We start from the raw sequence: 26,198 nt of genomic DNA on the forward strand, positions 1-26,198 counted from the left end.
GTATAATTCAGTTATACATCTGAGTGGCCCAGATGGTAAAAAATCTGCCTGCAATCGGGAGACCTGGGTCTGACCCCTGGGTCTGGAAGATTCCCTGGAGTAGGAAATGGCAACCCACTCCAGTATTCTTGCCTGGAGAATTCCATGGACAGAGGAGCCTGGCAGGCTACAGTCCATGGGGTTGCAAAAAGTTGGACACGACTGAGTAACTAACACTTTCACTTTCATATCTGACTGGCAATAGCCTTGACAAAGAAGCTCCCAAAATGGCAAAAGAGAGAGCACTGGTCATAAAATTGGTAAAACTTCTTAATCAATGACTCCTAGGTGTCCCACATGTGGGAGGGTCATTCCTGATTCCTCAGCTCTGAGTCAAGAACTGTTGGTTTCTGACCCTTGAGCTGCGGGCCTGGGGTAAAGCCTGATGCAACCCTGGCTCTGACCTCTGCCCTTGAATGACCAAGAGGTTTGGGGGAGCTGACCCAGCAGAGGACCTGGTGAAGACCCCACGGTCAGAGCCCTCTCCAGCTGGAGCCCCAGCCCTCAGATTTGGAAGAGCTAAAGAAAGGCTGTGACTTTCAGCACTGAGTTGGGGGAAATTTGATTCCATAGTATTGGGTAGGCCAAAAAGTTCATTTGGATTTTTCTGTAAGAGAGGGAAAACCTGAGCAAACTTTTTGGCCAACTCAATATTTTGAAGCCACAGCTACATGGCTGTGAATACACCCTGTTAGTTTTCCCCACCGGGGTCAGCACTGACTTCTGCACTGCAACTCTTCTACTTAAGGACAGAAGAGCCCTTGGAGCCAGAAGGCACGGGGAAGAAGGAAATGTAGCTTTTCCCTTACTCTCAGCCTTTCCTGTGGGCCCCTTCCCAAGTCTCACACGCCCAGGCCTGCCAGTGGAGGAAGTGCTTCTGCCAAGGGGAGCAATTCCCTGACTCCTTCTTTCAGTGTCCTGGTTGTTTGTTTTGTTTTGTTTTGTTTTTTTACAACTGAAAGGCCTGCAATCTTGAGGGAGGGGCCTGGACCTCTCAAGAGCTAACTGGTCACTGACATCTCCTATTGATGGTTGTCAGAGCCTTGGCCAGCCACCATTCTATTGCCAGGCTTGCATCATAGGCATTACTCACAGAGGGTGACAGAAAGCCGGTTCAAAAAGAGACCCTGACACACGGAGGTGGTGGAAGGCAAGATAACCAAACCCTGGAGAAGCAGCAGCCCGTTACTGAATCCTGGCTTCCACCTGGTCTAAGAAAACAGCATCAGTAGGGGCTCAAATGATGAAGAACACACACAACTCAGCCCTGTGATGTCCTTCCCACCCCCCAGGACATAGTCTCATCTCTCAGCGTGGAAGCAGGTCTTACCCACAGCACAATTTTGTCATCCTCAACGCTGCACACACTCCCTAGGTCCAGACTCCTTCTGGGCCACCTCTTTCTGGCTGGTTGCACACCTGCTGCCCTCACCCTAATCTGAACACACAATGCCTCTGAACATCTGTGAAGATCAGGTATCCTTGTCTGAAATTAACCCACTGCACTGCCCCCTGATTTATCTTGTTTTGTTTCCTTGAATCCTTCCACGCAAGTCCAGAAGAACTTCAGTCTTCTTCTCGGTCATAAAATCTTAATTTCGTATCTTTCCTCTCATTTTCTTGTTTCATTTAGAACAGACACCAATTCATGTTTTCCTGCTTTAGCTCCTCCTGAAACCCCGCCTGTCCTACATCAAGAAAAGCCATTCAGCACCTTGTCCCCGTTCTGCACTGAATTATTGATGCCACTCACACTGCTAGATTTCAAGTTCCTCAAGAGCCGTGAGGAACGCTTCCCAGATGGTGCTAATTGTAAAGAAACTGCCTGTCAGTGCAGGAGACGCAAGAGACACAAGTTCTATCCCTGGGTTGGGCAGATTCCCCGGAGAAGGAAATGGTAACACACTCCAGTATTCTTGCCTGGAGAATTCCATGAACAGAGGAGCCTGGTGGGCTACAGTCCACAGGGTCACAAAGAGTTGGGTACGAATGAAGCGACTTAGCAGGAAGCAGGCAATAGCCATGAACTTTGAGATTTGTTTGGTTTATTTCGTCTGCTGTGCATTTCTGTGTTCATTTACTACTCCAAACGCAGACTAACGAGGGAGTAACAATGTGAAACCCAAAGGCAAAAAATGATGACTTTTCTTAAAAGGCATAGAGAGAAATGGGAACATTTCTAGAATAACCGGGACACAAGTATTCTAGTGTCTTTTGCTCTGAAAGAAGCACAGATGTTGCCCTTTTAGCACTTGGGTCCAGTTGAACCTGGCGTGGAGATGGATGGAGGAGGAGGGGGGATGCAGGAGGTGGGTTGCACCTGGTGAGGAAGAGTTCATCCCTGGGAAGATAGTTGCAGAAGCCGTTGCTAAGAGCCAAGCAAACACCAATGTTTGTCCCAGTGACAGCCAGGCAGCAGGTCGAGAGCCAAAGGAAACGTGCACCTTCTTTCCCTTCCTGTGACCCTCCTGCCCACAACCCACACATCCCAGTCCTCTGTCCCCCCACCCACCCCCAGAGAGCTTCCATTCCATCCAGCTCTGTTCTTCTGTAAGAACTTTTCTGTCCTTTCTATCCACCCAAACAGCTACAGTTTACTGGGTTGCTCAGAACTTGGCAGACTTGGAGCAAATATATACTGGAGCTTACAGAAATGATCTCACTTAATCCACAGAGAAGCCCTGCAATGAAGTAGGCATTTTTAGCATCTTCCTTTTACAGGGAAAGAGAGAGAAACCCTAAGGGTTCTTTGCTTGCCCAAAGTTACAAACCCAGTTGAGGTCTGGACCCAGAAGCCTGGCACCCAACTTGACATCTTTCTACTGCTCATCACCCCGCCTTCATGGCAGCCAACCTCAGCCAAGTCTCCAGGCCAGTGCAGCTCAGGGATGTGGGGACTTTAGGGAGAGAAGGAGCCACCCTACCAGGCAGAGGTTTCCCCAGCACATTGGAGAAACTGCAGCCCAGCACAGAGTTTGTGTTCAGTGATTATTGAACCAACAAGGGAGTGTCTTATTGGCAGCCACCTTCTCTATCTCTGGGCAGAATCCTCCCCCAGGGTTGCTTTGTCAGGATATTCTGAGAGCATGGGAGGAGAGCAGACCTTTGCTCAGCATTTCCAGTGGCTACATCTGTGAGAAGATGAGTATGAAGTGTGTGAAGATCCCCTGTCAGGACTTCCCTGGAGGTCCAGTGGCTAAGACCCCTTGCTCCCAGTGCAGTGAGTGTGGGTTCGATCCCTGGTCAGAGAACTAGATCCCAAGTGCAGCTACTAAAAATCCTACATGTCACAACAAAGACCTGGCATGGCCAAATAAATAAAAATATCTTCTTAAAAAAATAAAGAGCCCTTATCTGTGCAAAGACATAGTGCCTTCATTTCTCCGAAACCAAACCTGCTATCTCTGGAGCTCCCCGTTCCACTGATGCTGGAAAACTTACACTTGCTAATTGATGATAATTTAGTCACTACGAGATTTTTTTCAGCCCATTTAAGGTAAATACTTAGTCAATTCATACTTTGCTCCTCGTGCCTTCTCATTTCCTTCTTCCTCAAGACAATCTAAGTTTCGGGGAGAAGAGCGTTTCTTCTCTAAGACCAAAATTTTATTTCTGAATGAAGTGTTTAGAGACTATGGTACTGTTAATAGCAAGTCCCCATTGAAGGCAGATGTGTGAATCTCATGTGGTTGGCCCGGGGCTGCCCAGGGCAGGGTTCACCTGTCATCAAATGGGCAGTCCATGGGGCTCCCAGAGACCAGGCTGAGTCAGAGATTCACCGAGCTTTCCAATGGTTTCTGTGATTACTAAGGAGATCTTAGATGCAAACACATTTTCCAACGCAGGGGAGAGGTGTCAGAGGGCCCTCTGTCCCAGATCCTAGCATGACTTGTAGGAGTTGGACAGTCAGACTGAGCCACGTGGGAACTGAAATCGCCCTGACCTTGTGCCCTGCTTTACATCCTATGTTAGTTAGGGAAAAACACAAGTACCAGCATTTTTGTGGCTTAACATGATCAAAATGTATTTCTCACCCAGTAAGAGTCCAACACAAAGGTTCCCTGTAGGTTGGACTGGTTCATCTCATGATGCCACTGTCTTCTGACTGACAGGGGAACGACAGTGGTAAAGTCATCATTGATTCTTAAAAACCTCAGCCCAGAAGTGACAAGTTTCACTTCCACTCACGTTCCAGTGGCTGCTCTCCTGGCCCCACCTTCCTCCCCTCCATCCTCTCCCCACCACTGACCTAGTTTCCTGGGGCAGCTGCAGGAGCCTTGCAGGGAGGCAGATGCTCACAGGGAGACCACACCCTCACTGGAGCCAGGTGGAGCCTCAAAGTCAGAAAGTCTGGGCTAAGGAGTCAACCGTTGGTGACAGATAAACCCAGGTTAAATCCCAACTCCCCTCTCACATACGAGTTAACCTGGAGCCAGTTACTTAGCTTGGGTCTCTGGATACACATCAAGCATTCAGCACTCCCTCTGGGTCGTGTCAAGTGCTTAAGTGTGAGCCACTATGTTGGCTATGGTCTCCTAGTCAAACTGCAGAGGCCAAAGTGAAGTCCCCAGAGCTGGTGACACTTGCTCGCGGCTACTGGAGCCCTTTGCATGGCACGCATTAGAATCAGGAGCGGGAGCTTCCTTCCCTGGTGGCCCAGTGGTTAAGAATCCGCCTGCCGATGCAAGGGACACGGGTTCGATCCCTGGTCCAGGAAGATCCCACATGCGTGGGGCAGCTAAGCCCATGTGCCACATCTACTGAAGCCCACACACTTAAAGCCTGTGCTTCTCAACAAGAGAAGCCGTAGCAATGAGAAGTCCACATACTGCAACTGGAGAGAAGCCCCCGCTTGCCACAACTAGAGAAAGCCCACACACAGCAATGAAGACCCATTGCAGACAAAAATAAATAAATAAGTAGATAAATTTGAAGAAAAAAAAAAAGAGTTGGAGAGAGAGGTGGGCACCTTGTCCCTTCTTCAGCCTCCTCGGGGTCCATGCAGCTACAGAAAGAGTTGAAGCAGAAACAGACACAGGAAAGGAAGGACACAGCAGGGAAGGATGTAGGGGATAACTGGTCAGGGAGGGAGCAAGTGGAGGGAGTGAGAGCCACAGGCAGCAGGTGGAGGCTGGCGGGGGCCTGATCAAGCAGCCAAGGAAGCAGAGAGGACCTGAGAGTGTTAACACAGGCCCTAGACATCCCCTGGCCCGACCCACGTCCACTTCTCAGAGGACAGACAACGGGTCTTGGAAACTGTCCTTGTCCACACCGGGTTCTGGGTCAGGATTCTCCCAAGCAGTCATCTCAGAAACCTGCTGCTATTCCCCAGATGTTGCGGGTTAAACAGTGACCCACTCCCCAAAATGGATATGTTGACATCCTAACCCCTGGCACAGTTGAAGGTGACCTTCACAGAAAATCACATCCTTCCACATGTAAGTTGAGGTCACACTGGAGTCAGGTGGGCCCTTAATCCAATGTGATTGATGTTCTTATAGGAAGAGACATAGGGACAGGCGCCCGTACAGCGGGAAATGCCGAGGAAAGATGAAGGAGGACGGTCATGTGACCACAGCTGCAGAGATTACAGTGCTACCCTGCAACCTCAGGCTGCAAAGCATTGATGGACACGGCCAGCCACTGGGGGTGGAGTGATGAGGAGAATCTCCCCCCAGCCCCACAGCAGGAACAAGCCTGCAGACGCAGCCTCCAGAGCTGTTGTTTTAAACCACCTAGTTTGTGGGGGTTTATTACAGCAGCCCTTGTTACTAGTACAATCCTCCTGCATTTGACAAATATTATTGAGCAGGGATTGGGCTTCCCTGGTGGCTCTGCAGTAAAGAATCCACCTGCAATGCAGGAGATGTGGGTTTGATCCCTGGGCTGGGAAGATCCCCTGGAGAAGGAAATGGCAACCCACTCCAATATACTTGCCTGGAGAATCCCATGGACAGAGCAGCCTGGCAGGCCGCATACAATCCATGGGGTTACAAAAGAGTCAGACACGACTCAGCAACTAAACAACAACAGCTATAGAGCTATTACCCTCTGAGTAGTAAACAAAACAGATTTGGGCCCTGCCTCCATAAAACTACAGTCTCTGGGAGAAACTGACGTTAATTTAAGAGTTAATTATGGAAGTCCAGGGGTCTTAGTCACTTTTGCGTCCCTGCAGTAGGTGCTAGCACAGTGCGTGCATGCTCAGTCACTTCAGTCATGTCCGACTCTTTGCAACCCCAGGGACTGTAGCCTGCCAGGCTCCTCTGCCCATAGAATTCTCCAGGCAAGGATACTGGAGTGGGTTTCCATTCCCTTCTCAGGGGATCTTCTCAACGCAGAGACTGAACTCGGGTCTCTTATGTCTCCTGCATTGGAAGGAGGGTTCTTTACCACTATTGCCACCATTGAAGCTGCTCCGAATTCTTTTCCTTCTCCCCTGCCTGTCGGGGGAGGTTTTCTCCCTTCCTCGTCCTTTCTCATGCAAAGAAATTTAAACTCTCTTGGCTTCTCAGAAAGGGTCTTGCTTAGATGCCATGGGAAAGGTGAACCTATTGATATCTGATGTTTAGATTTCATTTTTGTTCTTCTCATGAACTCGTGCATTATCAAGTGAATTTATAAAGAACCAGCTGCAAGCAGCCTCAGGTCTTTGCTTTTTGCAAAGCAGGAATGATTCTGAATTATTTGCAGACTTCAAAAATCCAGAGCTCTAATCAAGAGCCCTTCTTCTAGGTCAGAAAATTAACGCCTTCCGTGAAATCTCTGATTTCTTGGCTACTATCTGATCTCATGGTTTCTCAAATGGGGCCTCTGGTATAATAGACACTTTCTCGTTTTCCCCATTTGACACCAGTTCACTGTTGGTCAAGGTGCCCTGCCAGAGACCAGAAAGAAGAACCTGGGCCGGGGATTTACAGATGTGTGCCCTTGGGGAAGTCCCTCCAGGTCGAGCAGGGGGAGAGGTTGCTACTAGACACCACTGAAGGCCAGGGCAAGCTCCAGGATGCAATCAGCTTGGGTAGCAGACAGCAAGGATTAGAAAGACTAACCAAAGAACAGAACTCTCAGTTCCTGAAACTTCACCAATTCTTTGTTAACTAGGACCCAGTGATTGGCTTCAGTTCATCAGCATTTCTTTGAAGCTGATCTCCTAAGTGATACTTAAGAGATTCCTTAGCAACCAGCACCCTTAGAAGAGCTAAGGAACCAAAACATCACTCTCAGCGTTTTTGGCCCAACTGAGGCAAAGTGGCCAGCAGAGAAGTCTGGAACCTGGGTAGCTCACATTGGAAGGTCGGGGAGGCAGAAACCAACACAATATTGTAAGGCAATTATCCTCCAATTAAAAAGAAAGAAAATTTTTTTAAAAGGCCAGGGAACTTCCAGAATTGATCTTGACACCAGCTGACACCTCAGAGTGGCCAGGAATTTGCTCCCTTCACTACTTCAATGCCTGGGATCCTAAATGTCTTGTTGTTATTAACTTACTGACTGTTGTTCACGGTTATCCCACTGGAAATATATTCATTTGGTATAAATCTTAATGTCATATGTATAGGACTTTCATAAGAATTACTATATGATCCAGCATTAATTAATCTCTCTTTAATGTGAAGTGCTAGGCTTCCCTGGTGGTTCAGTGGTAAAGAAGCAGCCTGCCAATGCAGAGGACATGAGTTCGATCCCTGGTCCAGGAAGATCCCACCTGCCATGGAGCAATGAAGCCCATGAGCCACAACTATTGAGCCTGTGCTCTAGATCCCAGGGGCTGCAACTCCTGCAACAAAGCCTGAGTGCCCTAGAGCCAGTCAGTGCTCCACAACAAGACAAGTCACCACACTGAGAAGCCCTCGAACTACAACTAGAGAGAAGCCCGCGCAGCCACAAAGACCCAGCACAGCCAAAAATAAATAAAATTACCAAATAAAATGAAGTGAAATGTTAACAATCAAGTCATACTTCTTGGGTCCTTAAGCCACTGGCAGAGCCTTTGTTGTAACTATTATTATTTGTGAATTGCACGTGGTATTTTCAAACGTATGCATTCAGAGATTTCTCCCAGCACCCCGCTGCCCTATCTATACATCACTGCTGCCTTGCCAGACAGATTTGCCCAATCGATACCTCCGTGTCATTGTCTTTAAAGATGTCACCTTGTGTCTGCAGCTGTTAGTCCATCAATACATGTGAAGATTTCTGAGCAGCTTCTATAGCTGTGAAACGAATCATATTTTTACACCACATTCATCTCAAGGACCATCCAGCTAGGAAACACATCAGGATCTTTTCTATTATGCCATGAAAATATTCTCTTGATTGCCTACCATACCTTATCACAGAGGGGTCGATTCACCACGAAACAAGATCATATTTTAGAATGTGAACATTTGAATCAGATTACTTCAAGGGGAGTGTTACTGTAACTCAGATGACTTCATATAAACATATTTAGTATATCACCTCAAACATGCTGATGCCAACTCAAAAATGAAAAACCATGCGGATGTTTGTCATATTCTAACCACTGAATGTTCTAAATACACAGCCCATCCATTTGCTCTGGTGCAAATGGGAACAAACAGAAAGAGACACCAACGGTAGAGAAAATATTCAGCAAAGAAACGCAACACGGTAAATCATCATGGTGCTGACACTTCGTGAACTTGACCTTAAAGATCTCAATAGCAAAAGAGAGTTGTTTTTAAGGGGTCAAACTATAAATTTAATTTATGTGGGGTCTTGCGATACAGACCCAAAGCAGAGGTAACGTACGTATATAATTTTGTTAGACAACTCATTTGACTCATTTTTTTATTAATTCCACTCCAACTTTTGACATTTGATTAGCCCTCTTAGTATGTAACCCCAAACCCCTAGAGCAAATGCCTAGTGTCTACTGAATTCTTTTTTATTCCATAGGGGTGTGTGTGTGTGTGTGTGTGAAAAGCACAGCATGATGCAGGCGAGTCAGGAGTTTACTGTAAAGTACAAGGTCCATGTAACTCACATCCTTGTTGGTTTCTATCAGAAGCTGCTGTGAGTCCCCTTGAGACAGTGTTTGTCTCACTCTTGGTCATGACAGCGTTGATGGATATGATCCATCATGTTCATTTCCTTCCTGTGTTCCTTGCCCTATTGGAACAGGCATGAGATGATGGTAATCTGATGAAAACTCAACATGATTTGTTTATTACTGGAGGTTTATTTAAGGCCGTCACTATGACCTATATCCATTAGTAACCTCACAGGTTCTTAGAGGGACACTAATAATAATACCTGACTTTTTCAAAACTCAGTATACTGAGTACAAGCCCACATAAAAGGTGTTTCTTTGCTCCACTTCTCCCCTGCCTTCCCATCCCTTTATACAACTCAAAGAATCACTTTGAGTTGTATACACTTTTACATACACACACAAAAGAAAACTTCAGGACATTAATAATCCAACATTACATAGTGAGGTGCACTAAAGAAAATAAAAATGCTCAACACTCTTGAGTGAAATGGAATTCTCATGACCTGACACGGTTTTGAAACGTTTATCTACTAACAAGAAAAGAAAAACCAAGTCTGGCCAAAAGTTGTAGACATTTCCTCGTGTCCACGGACCCAGATCCAACTAGTGTACAGGAGTGGTGGCCGTGCTCACTGTGTTCTGCTGATACCAAGCCAGTTCAGCTTCTGCAAGATCACTGCAAACCCCAGATAGGAGAAACTCCATGCCCATGGCGTACAGCAAAGAATTAAGCATCTGACCAAGTGCCCGCTGGGAAAAACAGCTGTATCGGGGGGAAATGAGAAGATGAACCAGGCAAGTCTTTACAGAACATGTGTTGATGAGGCCTCACCTTTAGAGTACTAGCAAAATCTCTCACCTGAGCCTTCTATCTGGAGGTATACACAGGTACACCAGGACAGTCAGCCCTCCGTATCTGCCTGTTCCCCATCTGTAGAGTCAATGAACCACAGGGGCAAAGTATTCAAAAGAAAATTCCAGAAAGTTCCAAAACCAAACTTGAATTTGCAGTGGGATCAACTATTTACATAGCATTTAGATTGTATTAAGTATTGTTGATTTAACGTGTACAGGAGGGTTGTGGTTGTTTTTGCTGTTTCAGTCACTAAGTCATGTCCGACTCCTTTGCAACCTCATGGACTGTAGCCCACAAGGTTCCTTCTGTCTGTATGCGTAAGTTATATTTGAATACCATGTTATTTTATAATAAGGGGACTTGAGCATCCTCGGATTCTGGCATCCATGAGGGGTCCTGGAATCAATCCCCCTCAGACACTGAGGACCACAGTACCTAAGGATGCAGTTTGCAGGTCCACAGAGCTTATGTGTGCACACTAAGTCTCTTCAGTCATGTTCAACTCTTTTTGATCTTATGGACTGCAGCACAGCAGGCTCCTCTGTCCATGAGACTCTCCAGGAAAGAACACTGGAGTGGGCTGCCATGCCCTCCTCCAGGGAATCTTCCTGACCTAGGGACTGAACCACATCTCTTACGTATCCTGCATTGGCAGGCGGGTTCTTTACCACTAGCGCCACCTGGAAAGCCCCAATACAGAGTAACTCTGATCAAAATTATTTTAAGAGTCTGCAGAAAAGATGCATAAAGCACTGTGTTTTGAAGTGTTTGATTTGTCCACAGGAAAGTTTTTTTGATGTCAAGATATGTAAAGTGGAAACAGAAGACAGTTTGCTAGGCGACTCACTGGTAAAGAATCTGCCTGCAATGCAGGAGACCTGGATTTGATCCCTGGGTCAGGAAGATTCCCTGGAGAAGGAAATGGCAACCACTCCAGTATTCTTGCCTGGAGAATTCCACGGACAGAGGAGGCTGGTGGGCTACAGTCCATGGGGTCACAAAGAGTTGGACATGACTGAAGCGACTTAGCACACGCACATGCAGCACGACCTTTAGACACTTTTGCTTCTGGTTTTCTCCATAAAAGAATAAGCCAAACAGACGAAAGACTGAGCTTGAAGGAGTTAGTTCATGCCTGTGTTTCTTTGCCACCTCCTTTAAATTCATTAGAGGAAAAAACCCATGAAACAAATGATTATATTATATAGGAACTAGAAAGTCACAGGTTTCCCAGGTGGCTCAGTGGTAAAGAAACCACCTGCCAATGCAGAAGATGCGAGTTCAATCTCTGGTCGGAAAGATCCTTGGAGGAGGGCATAGCAACCCACTCCAGTATTCTTGCCTGGCAAATTCCATGGACAGAGGAGTTTGGTGTGCTGCAGCCCATGGGGTTGCTGAGTCAGACATGACTTAGAAACCAGCCAACAGCAACAAAGAAAGCCATAGTGCTCAGGGGGAGAGACCAACACACAAGAAGGTGACTCCAGGCCACAGCACCCAGACAGTGTGCTGGTTGGTTGGTAAAGCCTTGGGAAACTTGCCCGAAAACAGGACCGTTGCTGCAATGACCCAACTTAGACAAAATTGATCCTAATGGCAAGATTATCAACACCGCATGAAACGCATGGTCAGGATATTTATTGATGGAGGAGTTTTCCTTCAGTCACCAGATGACACAAGGATGATTCCACCTTGAAGGTTAATGACCTGACCAAAGAGTCTGAGTTTTTCCTCTGAGTAGCAAGAAGGAAGGCTCTGTGGCCCTGGGTTCTATAAAACTGAGATTTTCTGCATTAAACACAAGCTCAATAACAAAACCTTGGAGCACCATTCTGTCTGCTTTTCTTGAACCAAATGAAAGCTGTTATTTAGTTTTGACTCTTGCTTGCAAGATGAAGTGGTCTCACGGTCTCCAGAGATTTGTAACCTCACACGTGCAGAAGGACTATAAATTATGTGCTTCTGTTCCCAACCTGGCAACTTCTTCCTTACACTTTTTTCCTGTACAAACATCTGAAGAAAGTACTCAGAAACTGTGGGCAACAGTGCTGTAGGGAGAGAGGCTTCCTTTTAAGGAGAGGGAGGGAGAAACACTTTTGAGGATGAGAAAAACACTGAACCATGGAGCTTGGTGAAGCGAGCTTAAGTTTTAAGAGGTGGTTCTGGCGTCTCATCTGAATTTACTGTTGTTGCTGTTTAGTCGCTAAGTTGTATCCGACTCTTTGCGACCCCATGGAATACAGCTTGCCAGGCTCTTCTGTCCATGGACACTCCAGGCAAAAATGCTGGAGTGGGTTGCCATTTTCTTCTCTAGGGGATCTTCCTGACTTGGGGATCAAACCCTTGTCTCCTGCATTGGCAGGCAGATTCTTTGCCACTGAGCCACCATTTGAATTTATTAATAATAGTGAAAATCGTCCCAAGAAAACACAAAAATAGACCATCTCAAACTCAGTAAAAAACCCCAAACACCATCTGTTGCTGCAATGAACCATTTGACTGGGAGACGAGGTGGGGCTGACAAATAGAAGTTCGCACATAAATATCCACTCTGTGTCCTCTGCCTGGGACCCTTGCTGGGATGCTCAGATTATCACGTTCTTTAAAAAAAAGTGTGAAAGCATGTACGTGACACGTTTATGTAGCTTTGGAGAAGCAACTTAGATTAAGCAAAGGTGTCAAAGAAGTTTGAAGTAAGGAATTTTTTTCCTTTTCTTTTCTTTTAATTTTTTTATTTTTTATTGGAGTATAGCCCATGAACAATATTGTGATGGTTTCAGGTGGACAGGGAAGGGACTCAGCCATACATATACATGTATCCATTCTCCCCCAAACTCCCCTCCCATCCAGGCTGCCACATGACACTGAGCAGTGTTCCTTGTGCTATACAGTGGGTCTTTGTTGGTTATCCATTTTAAATATAGCAGTGTGTCCATGACCATCTCAAACTCCCTATCTATCCCTTCCTCCCATATTCCCCCACCCGCCCAGCCCTGGCAACCCTCAGTTCTTCTGTGAGTCTCTTTCTGTCACGTAAGTTCATTTGTAACATTTTTTAGATTCCACATATATATATGAGTGTCACATGATATTTCTTCTTCTCTGACTTATGAAGTGAAGAATATTTTGATGCTGCTTTGAAGGGATTTCTCTTCTAAAACACACAATCGTCCCTTGATGGTTTTTGACTTGCTAAACAAGATCACTGCATTGAACATAGTTTAAACCTGCCTCTAAACCAAGGGCTGGTTTGCAGTTGCCCTGACCACGCCAGAATTCAACTCTGTTTCAGAGATGTTAAAAGGGGAAAAAAAAATTATCTGGAAATAAAATACTTTTAAAACTTAACCCATGGCATGATTGGGCATTGTCTTCATCTGGGAAATCATGTTCTTGGCATCAGCAGAGTGTTTGTGCTTCAGTATCCTCTTGAAGCAGTACTATGCAAGGCCAGAGACTGGTGTTTGGTAATGAAGGAATGGCTTTCCAGATCTGCCTGGTAAACAGCAGTTTGATTAGATCATCTGGCCTTTAATAAAGAAGAATGGGAGCAGTGGAACAGGGACCAGACCAAAACAGAAAACCCTCCTCCAACCTCCACAGCAAATCTCCCTGGGTTGTCCCCGCGACTTCAAGTTGACCCACATCGGCAAAGCCCCAGGGAGCAGTTAGCACAAGAGCTGAGAGCTCAGTCCTGCCTGTGATGTTTACAGTGACAAGCGCGATGCAGCCACGCGGCTTTCACCGCCGGAACCCGCGGCTGTGCTCGAATCGGCCGGTAGATGGCGCACCAGGCCTCCGCCTCAGCCGGCCGAGCCGCTTGGGCTGGTGAGGCAAGCAAGGATTTTGATTCCTCAAAAACATAAATTCTACTTGATGAACAATAATAATAAAGGAAATTGACGACTGGGCACCATGGAGATGAATTTTTAAAGCCCCGAACTCCAGTTATTTGAGATTATTTAATTTAATTTACTAAATTTGAATAACTGTGGTGTAATGACGCATGGCAGGGCATTTAGGCTTTATGGCTTCTAAATGCTCCTCTTTAGGGCGATTGCTCGGTTGCTTGGTCGCCAGAGAAACTCTGTCCCGATCTCCAAACCCTGTAAACAAATTGAGAGAATAATCGCACGTTGGGTGAAAGGCAGACGGGGTGTCGGGGGCGGGGGAGAGGGAGCCCAGTTACAAAACTGCCCATTTAGGGGCAATGCACCACCTCAAAAGTACTGGAAGGTCAGTGCTAAGGACCTTCTTAATATAAGCACAGCAGCGGAGCCTAAGCTAAGTGTTTTCCAGCTGCTTCTTGAAGAAGAATCCTTATCTCTTAAAAAAACAAATAAGATCTCTAAAAATCTTTAATAATCTCTAATCATCTTTATTAAAGACTTTATTTGTTTTATTAAGAGATAAGGATTCTACTTCAAGAAGTACCTGGAAAGCACTTAGCCTCTGCGGCTTTCAAATCGAAATTTTTTAAGTTGGTGAATGTGTGTGTGCTAAGTCACGTCTAACTCTGCGACCCTATGGACTGTAGCCTGCCAGGCTCCTCTATCCATGGGATTCTCCAGGCAAGAATATTGGAGTGGGTTGCCATGCCCTCCTTTAGGAGGATCTTCCTGATGCAGGGATCGAACCCAAGTCCCTTATGTCTCCTGCATTAGCAGGTGGGTTCTTTACCACTAGCGCCACCTGGGAAGCCCAAGGTGGTGAACATACGTCCCTAATACAAATGAGGACACTGCAAAACTTAGAAATTCTGTTCATCTTCTGATCCACAAAAATTTTCTACAAGCAGATGCAAAAAGTCCATTTATAAAAACGCAACCCCACCTTCCCCTCCGTGTAGCTCCAGCGTTCTGTGTTTGCACAGACGTGAGCGTGTGTCTGCGTGCACAGGCACACGTATTGGTTCAGAGCTCTTCGGGTGTGTACACGTCTGTTACGGATGCACGCGCTGTCTGTATACCCCTCTCCTCTATTGTTTTCAGCATAACTGATTTTGGCACCAGCTCTTTAGCACTGTGGAAGGGCCTTCATTAGCACTGGGACAGTGTCCAAGAAGAATCCAGAAAAATCAACACATGGCTGCTCTTGTTCTCACGATAAATGACAGCTTTGGTGGAAAACAACAACAGTCAAGAAGCAAAACAAAAACCAAAAAGCAACAAGAGTAGCGATAACATGAATAGAAGTCAGACATCATGAACTCAGATTTTTAGAAAAATTAAATGTATTTATTTATTCCATTTTTACAACTCTCTTCCTTTGCCACTCACCCTCTGGGCACTTTCACACCATTAGAAAATATAAATAATGAAAGTATATTAAGTATCCTAAGGAAAAAAACTGAACTGAACTGAAGGGAAAAAAAGCCAACAATCATGTGGTCTCATGTCTGTTTATAGACACAAACATGCTTATTATATTCTTTAAAATGTGTGAAAACCTATAAGGGGCACATTTATGTAACCTTACTGTTACGGTGAGGCATAAGCTGCTTTATCAGTAAACTGATGAAGTAAACTATATCAGTCCCCAAATTGAACGCTGTCCTTTGAACCTTTCGTACCAATAATCCACAGTTCTTTGGAACCAGGATTCTGAAAAGATGAGCCTTTCCTGGAAACTAGAATCTCCCTAATTACCCAAAAGTCTTGCCTCAAAACCATTAACGGAACTTTTGGGTCATTCAGCTGCCACAAGATTATGTAAAGAAGGCAGTAATTTCTAAACTAGTCAAAAATCCAATAACAGTGTGTGTGTACATTCATCTGTCCTTCCATCATACCTAAATAGGTAGATGATAAATCATACATTGAAGGAAAGCAGTAAACAAACGAACTATGGAAGACTTGGCTTCAAAGGGTTAATTCTTTTGCTCTTCAGCTGTCAAAACAATGGTGGAAAATTGAAGTGTGCGCGGCCCTTTAAGGCCAGAGGCTGTGCCCAGGAGACCAGCCCGCGAGAGAGAAAACCCCACTGGGTCTTGAGCGAAGAAAAGCTATGAAGCCATTGTGCTATTCATCTCACTGTGAATCCTTTGCCTTCTCTTCCTCAGTTTCTCAGATTTGGGGAGTTGTTTGTAATTGGAGAGTCTTGAAATTTTTCAAGGAGAAGGGAAAGAGGACCAAGACAGCAGTGACACCGAAGGGAAAAAAGAAGAGGAGGGAGAAAGTGCCTGGGGTTTGTAGGCACGCACTGTCTCCTTTCCTTTAAAATGTTTCACTGCTTTCCCGTTTCCTTGACATTTTTGAGACCTTCCTTGCTTCAGAAGAGGACAAGGATGAGCATGGGGTAGGCTCGATTCCTGCAGGATGCTGGTGATGAGAGTCCAGAGGAGAAGGAAGGCGGACGTGAGTAGGTGGCAAGAGAAGCCTCTGAAAGAACCCGCTCTCAAGCTTTACGACATGCTGGGAGAACAGTTCTAGAGTAACTCAGAATCAGGAGCAGCCTGAGAGGGTAGATCACAGCAGAGAGCAAACTCCAAGTTCATTCATTCATTTCACACAGGTTTATTAAGTGCCCCTGATGTGACAGCCAGCTTTCCCCCATGGTTCAGAGGTAAAGAATCTGCCTGCAATGCAGGAGACACTCCCTGGGTCGGGAAGATCCCCTGGAGAAGGCCATGGTAACCCGCTCCGGTACTCTTGCCTAGAAAATTCCATGGACAGAGGAGCCTGGTGGGCTACTGTCCATTGGATCGCAGAGAGTCAGACATGACTGATGGATTGAGAAAATGGGCATGATGTGACAGGCACCCATTAAACCCTAGGAGAGTGAAAATGAGCAAGCTACTTCCTCTCAGTGACTTTCTTACGGAGAACATGGCCACCATCTTGTCTGACCTCAGACTCAAAGTACAAAATCCTCTAATGCAGGAGATAGAGGTGAAACCCTTATGAGTCTGTGGGTCAAGAAGAAATTAAGTCCATCTCTCCTGATCACTGAATGTTGAAAGGATACCCTCTCAGGAGTTCAGTGGTCATTCCAAACTAGAGCTTAAGTATCTGTTGACAACTGGATTCCCTGGTGGCTCAGTGAGTAAAGAATTCACCTACAGTGCAGGAGACATAGGTTCGATTCTTGGGTGGGGAAGATCTCCTGGAGGAGGGCATGACAAGCCACTCCAGTATTCTTACCTGGAGAAGCCAATGGACAGAGGAGCCTGGCGGGCCATAGTCCATTGGGTCGCAAAGAGTCAGACACGACTAAAGCGACTGATCATGTGTGCACATCTGTTGACAACAGTCCATCCTTAGAAATGGCTCCATTTCAACCCATTACTGATCATTATTATGAATAAGGTCATGCTGGACAGATTGTCTCACTCTCCAAGAAGGACCAGAAAGCCTACTGAAAAGTCTCCAAGAGGAGGAGAGCTTCTAAACAGATCAGAGGCTACCTCTCAACAGCCTACTCAATAACCCCACAGAGGACAGAAGCAGCCCGGCTTTTGGCAGGAAGACCAATGTCAACACTCTCTATATTTATTTATTGGCAGTTTGGAAGGCAGCCACCATTTATGGTCCTTCATTCCCAAATAGAGGGAGCGATGGTTCCTGCCAACAACGTTTCCATGCCACCTGACAGGTCTCTCTCTGCACAAGCCAGGAGGGGAAAAGGATCCAGGACACTCACCGTTGGCCGCCATGTATGCGACATATTTAACACTGCCTACACTCCCAAAGATGCCAACTGGAGAAGAGAGTGGGCTGCAAGCTCCCCAAAATGGCTCAACTCTCACAGAAGGAAGGTTGGAAGGGCAGAACCTGACCATGTCCACACCCAGTCACACAATCCCAGTGCAGTCAAGACCATATTGGCATTCTCTTTGGGAGGTACAACTGGAGTGGTATGTGAGGACAGTGGAGAGGCTCCTACTGCGATTCACATCCATGTGGCTGAAGATATGTCTGGGAAAACTGTCCTGAGACATGGCCAAGGACATTGGAACTTGCTTTAATGGAGCAAAAAGGGAAAGCTGGAATGGGTGTGGGACCTGTAACAATCTTCAGAATGATCCTGGGTAAGTGAGCTTGTCTTTGAGAGTAAACAGTGGTTCTCAACCTATAGAACAACCAGAACAAGAGGAACTGGAACATTTTAGAGCTGGATAGGTCCCTAGCAGGGCTTCTCAGGTGGCTCAGTGGTAAAGAATCCACCTGCCAATGCAGAAGATGTGGATTCAATCCCTGGGTCTTGAAAGATCTCCTGGAGAAGGAAATGGCAACCCACTCCTATCTTCTTACCTGGATAATCCCATGGACAGGCTATATAGTCCACGGCAGGCTATAGTACATGGTGTCACAAAGAGTCGGACATGACTAAGCGACTGAGCAGGCAGGCAGGTCCTTAACAGCTAATCTGGTCTGACCTCTTCACTTGACGGATGATGAAGTTTATTCTTTAGGGGACAATTCTGGACCAGAAGTAGTTCCCCTAGGTCTAAATGGAGTGCTAGATTCTCACCATGGGCTGATACCAGCTCCCAAAAGATCAGTTTAGACATTATTAGAAGCACAGACATGTCACCAAAGGCACTCCAGCCACAGGTTAAATTCTAGACCAAGGTCAGAAAGTTTGTTCAGCTAGGACCTCCTGAAGTCCTTATGATGGGATCAGACAGCTCTTCGTGGACTGCCAATTAAACTGCTTCAGAAAGCAAAGTGACTGTAGGGAGCAGGTAGAGGGCAAGTTTGACTTGTCCAAGCACAGGACAATGCAGTTTTATGAAGTGCTGAAACTGGCCTCATTATAAAATCCAGAGAGACTTCTAGACATGCCGCTCACTGGCCGCTCCCCAGTTGTCTGCGCTTATAGGCAATTTCATGGGAAGCAGGTTGCGGACACACCGTGTAAGTTACTAAAGCTCAGTGGGCCTCCCCCACGGCTGCAGCATGAAATTTCCTGTTTGCTCCACAACCTCCAAATTCAAAGCAAAATTGCCACCAGCTGTGCTTTCAACTTTCTCCACTGCAAGTGAATTACGAAGCATCTGTGAGGATAACATGAGTGGAGAAAAATTTAGGGAACTCCTTCTCCACCAAGAGCTCATCAAGGTTGACCAAGGTCAAAGTCAAAATCCACCCCAGCCCTTGAAGAGAAGTCATCCTGCCTGGCCCAACAGGTGCAATAAGGAGCCTGGACTGGAGGTCAAAGGAGACTGGAGGTCTTATCATTGTGATAAGAAAATGCACACTCGAGCTTTAAATGTATCCACAGGAGAGATGTGACCAGAACAGTTTCAGCAGTTTAAACATTAATCAGTTTTGCAGAAATGAGGTGAGTGATGTACTTTCAGTTCCCGAAACACCTTGCTCTCATTTTCACCCTGTAAACTTTGCACATACCATTCCTTCCGTCATTTCCCAACCCATCTTCCATCTCGGTTTGGCCAACCCTGCTCACCCTACAAAATCCAACACAAGTATCTTTTCACGTGAAATCTCCTTTACTTCCCCAACAGAATTAAGGACTCCCTCCTCTGTGATTCCAGGCATAAAATATCACATTTTATACATCTGATCAGACAATTAACATTGATCACATTAAACTGCAAAAAACAGTAAGGAGGAGAGAAAACAACCAAAGCTTTGGTGTCAGAGATGAGACTGTATATCCCAACTCCTCCGTTTACAAACTGTGTCTTTGAATGAATTATCTACTCTTCCTGATCTTGCAATTCCACCTATAAAATGGGGTGGGGGGCGGTGATAATGCCTAGAGTATTCTTGTGAAGATGACAAGAGATTGGCAAATAAAGCCCCCAGCCCTGGGTCTGACTCACAGCCAGTGCTCCATAAATTAGTCTCCTCCCTCCAGAGACAGAAACATGCTTTTCATCGTTGTGTCCTCTACACTGAACACACTAAGGACTGAACACATGGAATCGTACAATGAATGTGATAACTAAGGGCACACAAGGACCAGTTTTTTAGGCTTTTATAAAATATTCATTTATTTATTTGGTTGCATTGAGTCTTGGTTGTGGTCCATGGGCTCTCCCTTGCATCAGGCAGGATCTTCATTGTGGCACATGGATTCTCTAGTTGTGGTTCAGGCTCTAGAGCACATGGACTCAGCAGTTACAGGGAGCATTTAGTCCCTCGGAGGCTTGTGGCATCTTAGTTCCCTGACCAGGGATTGAACCCCTGTCCCCTGCATTGCAAGGCGGATTCTTAACCACTGGACCATCAGGGAAGTGTCCAGCAGCCAGGTTTTAATCATAGAATGCCAGGCGTAGAGATGGCCCTAGACCAATGGCATTTGATCAGATGACCACTCTGGAGGAAGTTCAGAGACCAGAGACAGAAAGTAGCAGGGTTTAGATAAGCCCCTCCCTGTGCTCACAGCCCAGGACTCTCCCACTCTTCCCACCAGCACAAGCTTACTGCTCCTCCGCGTTGCAGACCAAAGCCTGCGAGGGCCTTTCTGGGGATGCATGTCAGCTGGCCTTTTTCAAAGCCCATAGACTTGGAGACCAAACCCAGTCTTGGTGGCTGCTTCAGTAGGAATCCTGTCCAGCTCTTCGTGGCTAAGGGCAGTTTTTCATCATCCACACGGATAAGGCTTCATTCAAACTGGAAATGATGGATGATTAGCAGGCACGAGAAGACGTGTTGTGCTACATTCAGAAAGGATGCAAATGACAAAAACACATCGCCTTCTGGGAGAGGCAGAGAAATGGCGGCGGCAGAACGCACCCGGCTTCTCGCACCTTCGTGTCTGGCTCGACGGTTTTATGGCATTTAGCGGCACCGCGAGAAGGCACCCACGGCATCCCATAACTCTCACAAAACAGCATTTTCACGTGCTAATGGCAACGGAATCAGAAACACATGGATTTAATTTCCTCCAAAATACCCAAGGGGATAAAAATCGATGCAGGAAAGCCATTTGGCTAACTGTATCAGGGGCTTTTCTGAGCCCAAAAAGGGTGAGAAATTGTTGGAGATGGCTGCCGAGGCCCAGATCCCACCAGGTTCGGCCCTCCCCGAGCACAGCCCCGGCCTAATGCGATATGAAACCCCGGCTGTCTTTTTGGAGCGTGGCAGGTGCTTGCGGTGTGGTACCTTTGCCGGCTGCCATCCCCGCAGATTTCCTGCTTTCTGCTGCTCGTTCACTCACTCGGCCTCTTTCCACCGCAGAGCCGTCAGGGAGATCTCATTTTGGCAGCGGATTGGGATCCCTGCCTGAAAGTTGATAGAGGTTGAGCTATTTGCAGAAATAATGCTTTCCAGACGTACTCAACAGTCCCCCTCTTTCCAGATGGAGTGGCATTAGCGTTGCTTCCAGCCACTTCCTCACCTTCTGGTGTACTTGTCAGCTCTGCCATATGCACCACAAGCCTTCTGTATTCTGGGGAATCTCAGAAAACTGCTCAGACCCTCAGCACTTGCAGGCACAAATGTATGCACACGCGCACACACACACACACACACACAGGCTCCAGTCTTCTGTATGCACACACACAGTTTTCTTCCTCCACCTCCTGGGAGTCAGCTTAAATTTTCCGAGAGTACTAATCGCTGAATGTGATCGTTTAGCAGCTGAGGGAATTAGATGGGCTGAATACTAGGACAGCAGAGAAGTCCCTTCACATGGTGGTGATTCCACCATCATCACTGATGACTTTGCTATTCAGTGCCTTTTGTTGGCCTCTGATTTTCAGCATCATAAAGATGCCTTTGGTAAAGAGGCTACTCCCTGGCCCCAGATCAGCCTCTTAAGAGATGAATGAAGCCTCTTTGTGTTTGTAGCCCATTGCCGCATAGTATCGTGTGTGCGTGTGTGTGCGCGCGCACGTTAAGTCGCTTCAGTAGTGGCCGACTATTTGTGACCCCATAGACTGTAGCCCACCAGGCTCTTCTGTCCATGGGATTTTCCAGGCAAGAATACTGGAGTGGGTTGCCATCCCTTTCTCCAGGGGATCTTCCTGACCCAGGGATCGAACCTGTGTCTCTTGTGCCTCCTGCATTGGCAGGCAGATTCTTTACCACTGAGCCACGTGGGAAGCCAGGCCTTCATAAGCCTTAATATTTCTCCCCAAAGCTGAACAGATTGGCCACATTTCTTTAAAATCCCCAAACTTTTTTTCCTCGATGGTTCAAAGGACATAAAAGAAACAACAAAAGTCTTTTTTTACAAGTTAGAGAAATTTCTTAAAGATTTCAAAACGCATCTTAGTGCTAGATTGATGGAAACATACAGTTTAAAAGTACAAATCAAGTGTTCCATATCCATTTTCTTGATGTTAGAACTCTATTTTCTGAAAGTCCCAAAGAGCAAAATACCACCCTCCTCAACTCTTTCTGCTACTGCTGTTGATAAAAGAAAATGAAAACTATCGGTCACCACCCATCAACTCAGGCTTCTGATCACTTTGTGAGGCTTGCTCATTAAAGCAGGTGTGGGGTGCAGAGCAAGAAAAGAGGGGTTTCCATCTAGCCCATGATGGGAGTAACAAGTTGCTCAGCCTGACACACCAGCTCCATGATCGGAATACCTTAAATAACCCCATCAACGCTGATTTACCTCAACCAGGTGATGTTTTAATGAGCCAACCCTAGAGCTCTCTGCATGACAGGATGCCTCCTGTCACACCACAAGAGGGGCACTCTGCCTTTTAAAGAAAAAAGATCACTAGGAAAGCCAGAGAATGGACACTTGCAGAGGAGCCAAATCCCTTTGTCCTGTGGATATGCATGGCCTGGGGAGAGCTCCAAGGGCCTGGAGCTGATCTCTGCTGACAGCAGACCTAATCCCCCAACCCCAGAGCCCACGGCCTGTCTGTTGCAATAATAGGGGAGGGGGGCAGGCTGCAACTTGGGCTCCTCAATTGTGCAGCCCCACAGGCCACATCCAGCCCTGATGAGGACAGCTGGATCGCATGCATTTTTGAAGTAACACAAGGGATTTGGGGGCGGGGGAGGGGAGCAGGCCTTACTCCCCACCACCCCACCCATACCACCCCCCACCCTGTGAAGTCCCCACGGAAGAAAGGCACGGACCAGCCTGTTGATCTCGGCAGCGGCACACACAGTCCCTCTGTTCTGAGGATGAGCTGACACGTGCACATTTGCAGAGAAGCCATTCCAAAAGGTTAATTAAATATTACCATTGTTTTCTGAGCTATTAACACACATTCTTTTATTTCTTCATGTGAAAGGCTTCTCCCCACTCAAAAACCAGAGTTTGGGTTTGCTTCCCAATCCTTCCCCTTTTAAAAACCCGGACAGAAGATGACTGAGGGCCTCAGAGAGAGAGGGGGAGGGAGGGAGAGAGGCAGAATGCAGTCTGGAGCTGGAGAAGGAGGGGCTGTGGTCTCAAGTGGCGCCCTTACACACACACACAGTCAGCTGCAGCTGCGGACAGGAATCATGTCGTTCAAGGAAGGTTCTAGAAAGGGGCCAGGAAGGAACCCCTGCTTCTTCCACCTGTATTTATTCGATGATGTAATTGACCAGTGGAGCTGAGGAATGTTGCCAGCCTGAGGCCCTGAGTGGTTCTGGGGAGGATCAGCCTGAGGGCAGCCAAATGGCCCAGAGAGGACTGGGAGGTGGACACAGCCCGCCTTGTACTGTCTGTCTGTCCCCTGCCTCCTCCTCCAAACCATGCTGTCTTTTCCCTGCCCGGGACAAGGGGTGAGGGTGGGTGGGCAGGTGTACTGAGGTTGGCAGAACGAGGCCCTCGATGCAAATGAGAGAGGGATTCCAAGATGGACAGCAAGGGAAAATGAGAGAGGTCAGGGAGAGGCCGAGGTTCCTCCCCGGCAGGAAGTGCCACCCTCTGTGACTGCAGTTTATAAGAACCCCGAGCAGTGATGAGCACAGCTGTCTGCAGGAAATCTCTCCAGACGACCGTCTTCCAGGGCAAACAGGACATGTTTCGTTTGCAAAGTCAAGATGCCTTCCTGGATGTTGGGGACACGGCAGTGAACAGACAGTGTAATGAATGATAAACAAAGGACAGAGTGAAGACAGGTGCTGATGTGGGGAGCGGGCAGCATGGGGGTGGGGGCAGAGGGCAAGGAGGGTGGGCAGTTCCAAGTGTGGTCATGGAGTCCCGCCCAGGACACCGACTCCGAATCTCTGTCCTCCCCACCTGCCCCTGAACCTGCCCTGCAGGCTGAAAGCCCGTCATCAGCAGCAGAGGGCTGGCACCACAGGGCGCTTCCACGTGCATACTTTGCAGCCGGAAGACCTGGGTTCAAAACCCATCGTCGGCACCCTGGCTGGGTTTTCTTAATGTTGCTCATTGCCTAATGGCTTCACTTTAATTTTTTTAAATATTTTATTTATTTATTTTTGTCTGCCTAGAGTCTCAGTTGCAGCTCGTGGACTTCTCAGAAGTTGTGGCACTCAGACTTAGTTGCTCTGAGGCACATGGTTCCCCGAGCAGGGATCAAACCCAAACCCCCAGCATTGGAGGTGTATTCTCAACCACTGGACCACCAGGGAAGTCTCATGGCTTCACTTTTAAACACAAATGGCTACTCTGCTGGGTTGTTAAAAAGTACGCAAAGTGCCGAGTATACAGTAAGTGCTCATGCCTGTCTCCAGGGGTCCTGACACAGTCTACACTTGCCGGTGGGGTTGCTTTGACACACTGGGTACCCACACCCAGGGCTGAGCCCCTGCACATGCGTGAAGCTTGGTGGTGACCTGGCTGGGATGGGAGGTGGCAAAGCTAAGTGTGTATTTCCACAGCCCCTGTTGGAGAAGTGGAAGGGGCAAGCACACATGCGTCCCGTGAGCTGGCTGTCAAGGCTGAGATGTAGCCTCCGGAGAGAAGTCCTGGGTCTCCTGTAAGACTGATGTCCCAGGACAGGTGTGGCTGGAAACTGATGTCACAGATTCAGGGACCTCGGGCTGAACTCATTCCAACCAGGTGTGACCTGGCACCTTAATGACATGTCAGGATGCGTTCAGAAAGCCCCTCCCCGACACAGACCCTGCACTTCATGTGGCTTATCTCATCTCGTGGGGACCAGAGATGGAGAGAAGTTAACAGTGACAGCGGATGACAGGGGACAGTGCTAGCGAGGATGGGGTGCCATCAGGCAGAGTCAGGGGAGAGAGCTGGCAGAAAGGCCAACTGGCAGAGCTCTGTGTGATTTCTAAATTTAAGGAGAATACAAGTCAGTGTTGAAACATATACATTCTCCCCACTCTGTCCACAAAGCTAGAAGTCCCCCTGCAAGCAGAGCAAAAAAGCTCACGGATACCTGAGTACCTAAAATTTGAGCAACAAATTATTTACCACAAATCCTAGACCCTGGGCTCATATCCTACAAACCAGGAAGAAAAACACTGTCAGCATCTCCCGACCAGAATGGAGAAAGGGATATTTGCGAAAGAAATACAAATTCCTAATAAAATGTTCAGTCCCATTAATAAGCAGACACATATAAACAAAAACTCTGAAATGGCATTTTTAAACTGTTACATTGGCAAATTAAGTAAAGCAGTTCTAGACTCACAGACTTAGAGACAAAACTTATAGTTACCAGGGAGAAGGGCTGAGGGGAAGGGATAGATTGAGAGTTTGGGATTGACACGGAGACACTCCTATTAATATATTTAAAACAGATAACCAACAAGGGCCTACTGTATATGCTCAATATTCTGTAATAACCTAAATGGGACAAGATTTTGAAAAAGAACAGATATATGGATATATTATAACTGAATCACTTTGCTGTACACCAGAAACTGACACAGCCTTGTTAATCAACTGTACCCCAATATACAATAAAATTAAAGAAAGAAAAAGAAAACCACTTCTACTGAATGCAGGCCAGGGTATAATGGCATGAGAGTTCTTTTGCATGAACTGTGTGTCCCTAATACACAAAGGACTTCTGCAAAATAATAAATAAGAAAGCACCTAGTAGAAAATGTGCAATAGGGTTGAACAGGCAATTCACAGAAGAGTTGCAAGTGGTCAAATACATTAGAGAGTTCAATTTTGATTTTGATTTTGGGTAGGGCTTATCCTCACAGTCAGAGAAGACCAGAATAAAAACATGACACCAGCTCTCGGCCTGTGATGTCATAAGTACTGATAACTTCTATTCCTAGGAAGGGCACTGGAAGATAGCCAGTCTCTCACACGCTATCGATGGGCGCTGACATTCCTACGGTATTTTTAAGGGCTAATTCTGGCTCTGGCGACCCCCATGGGGAGCGGGGGGTAGCCTGCCAGGCTCCCCTGTCCATGGGATTTCCCAGGCAAGAATACTAGAGTGGGTTGCCATTTCCTTCTCCAGGGAATCTGCCC

The sequence above is a fragment of the Bos grunniens genome, chromosome 14 (genome assembly GCF_055505025.1).
Source record: "Bos grunniens cultivar Pamir isolate PY7600 chromosome 14, Bosgru_T2T1.0, whole genome shotgun sequence".
NCBI lineage: Eukaryota > Metazoa > Chordata > Mammalia > Artiodactyla > Bovidae > Bos > Bos grunniens.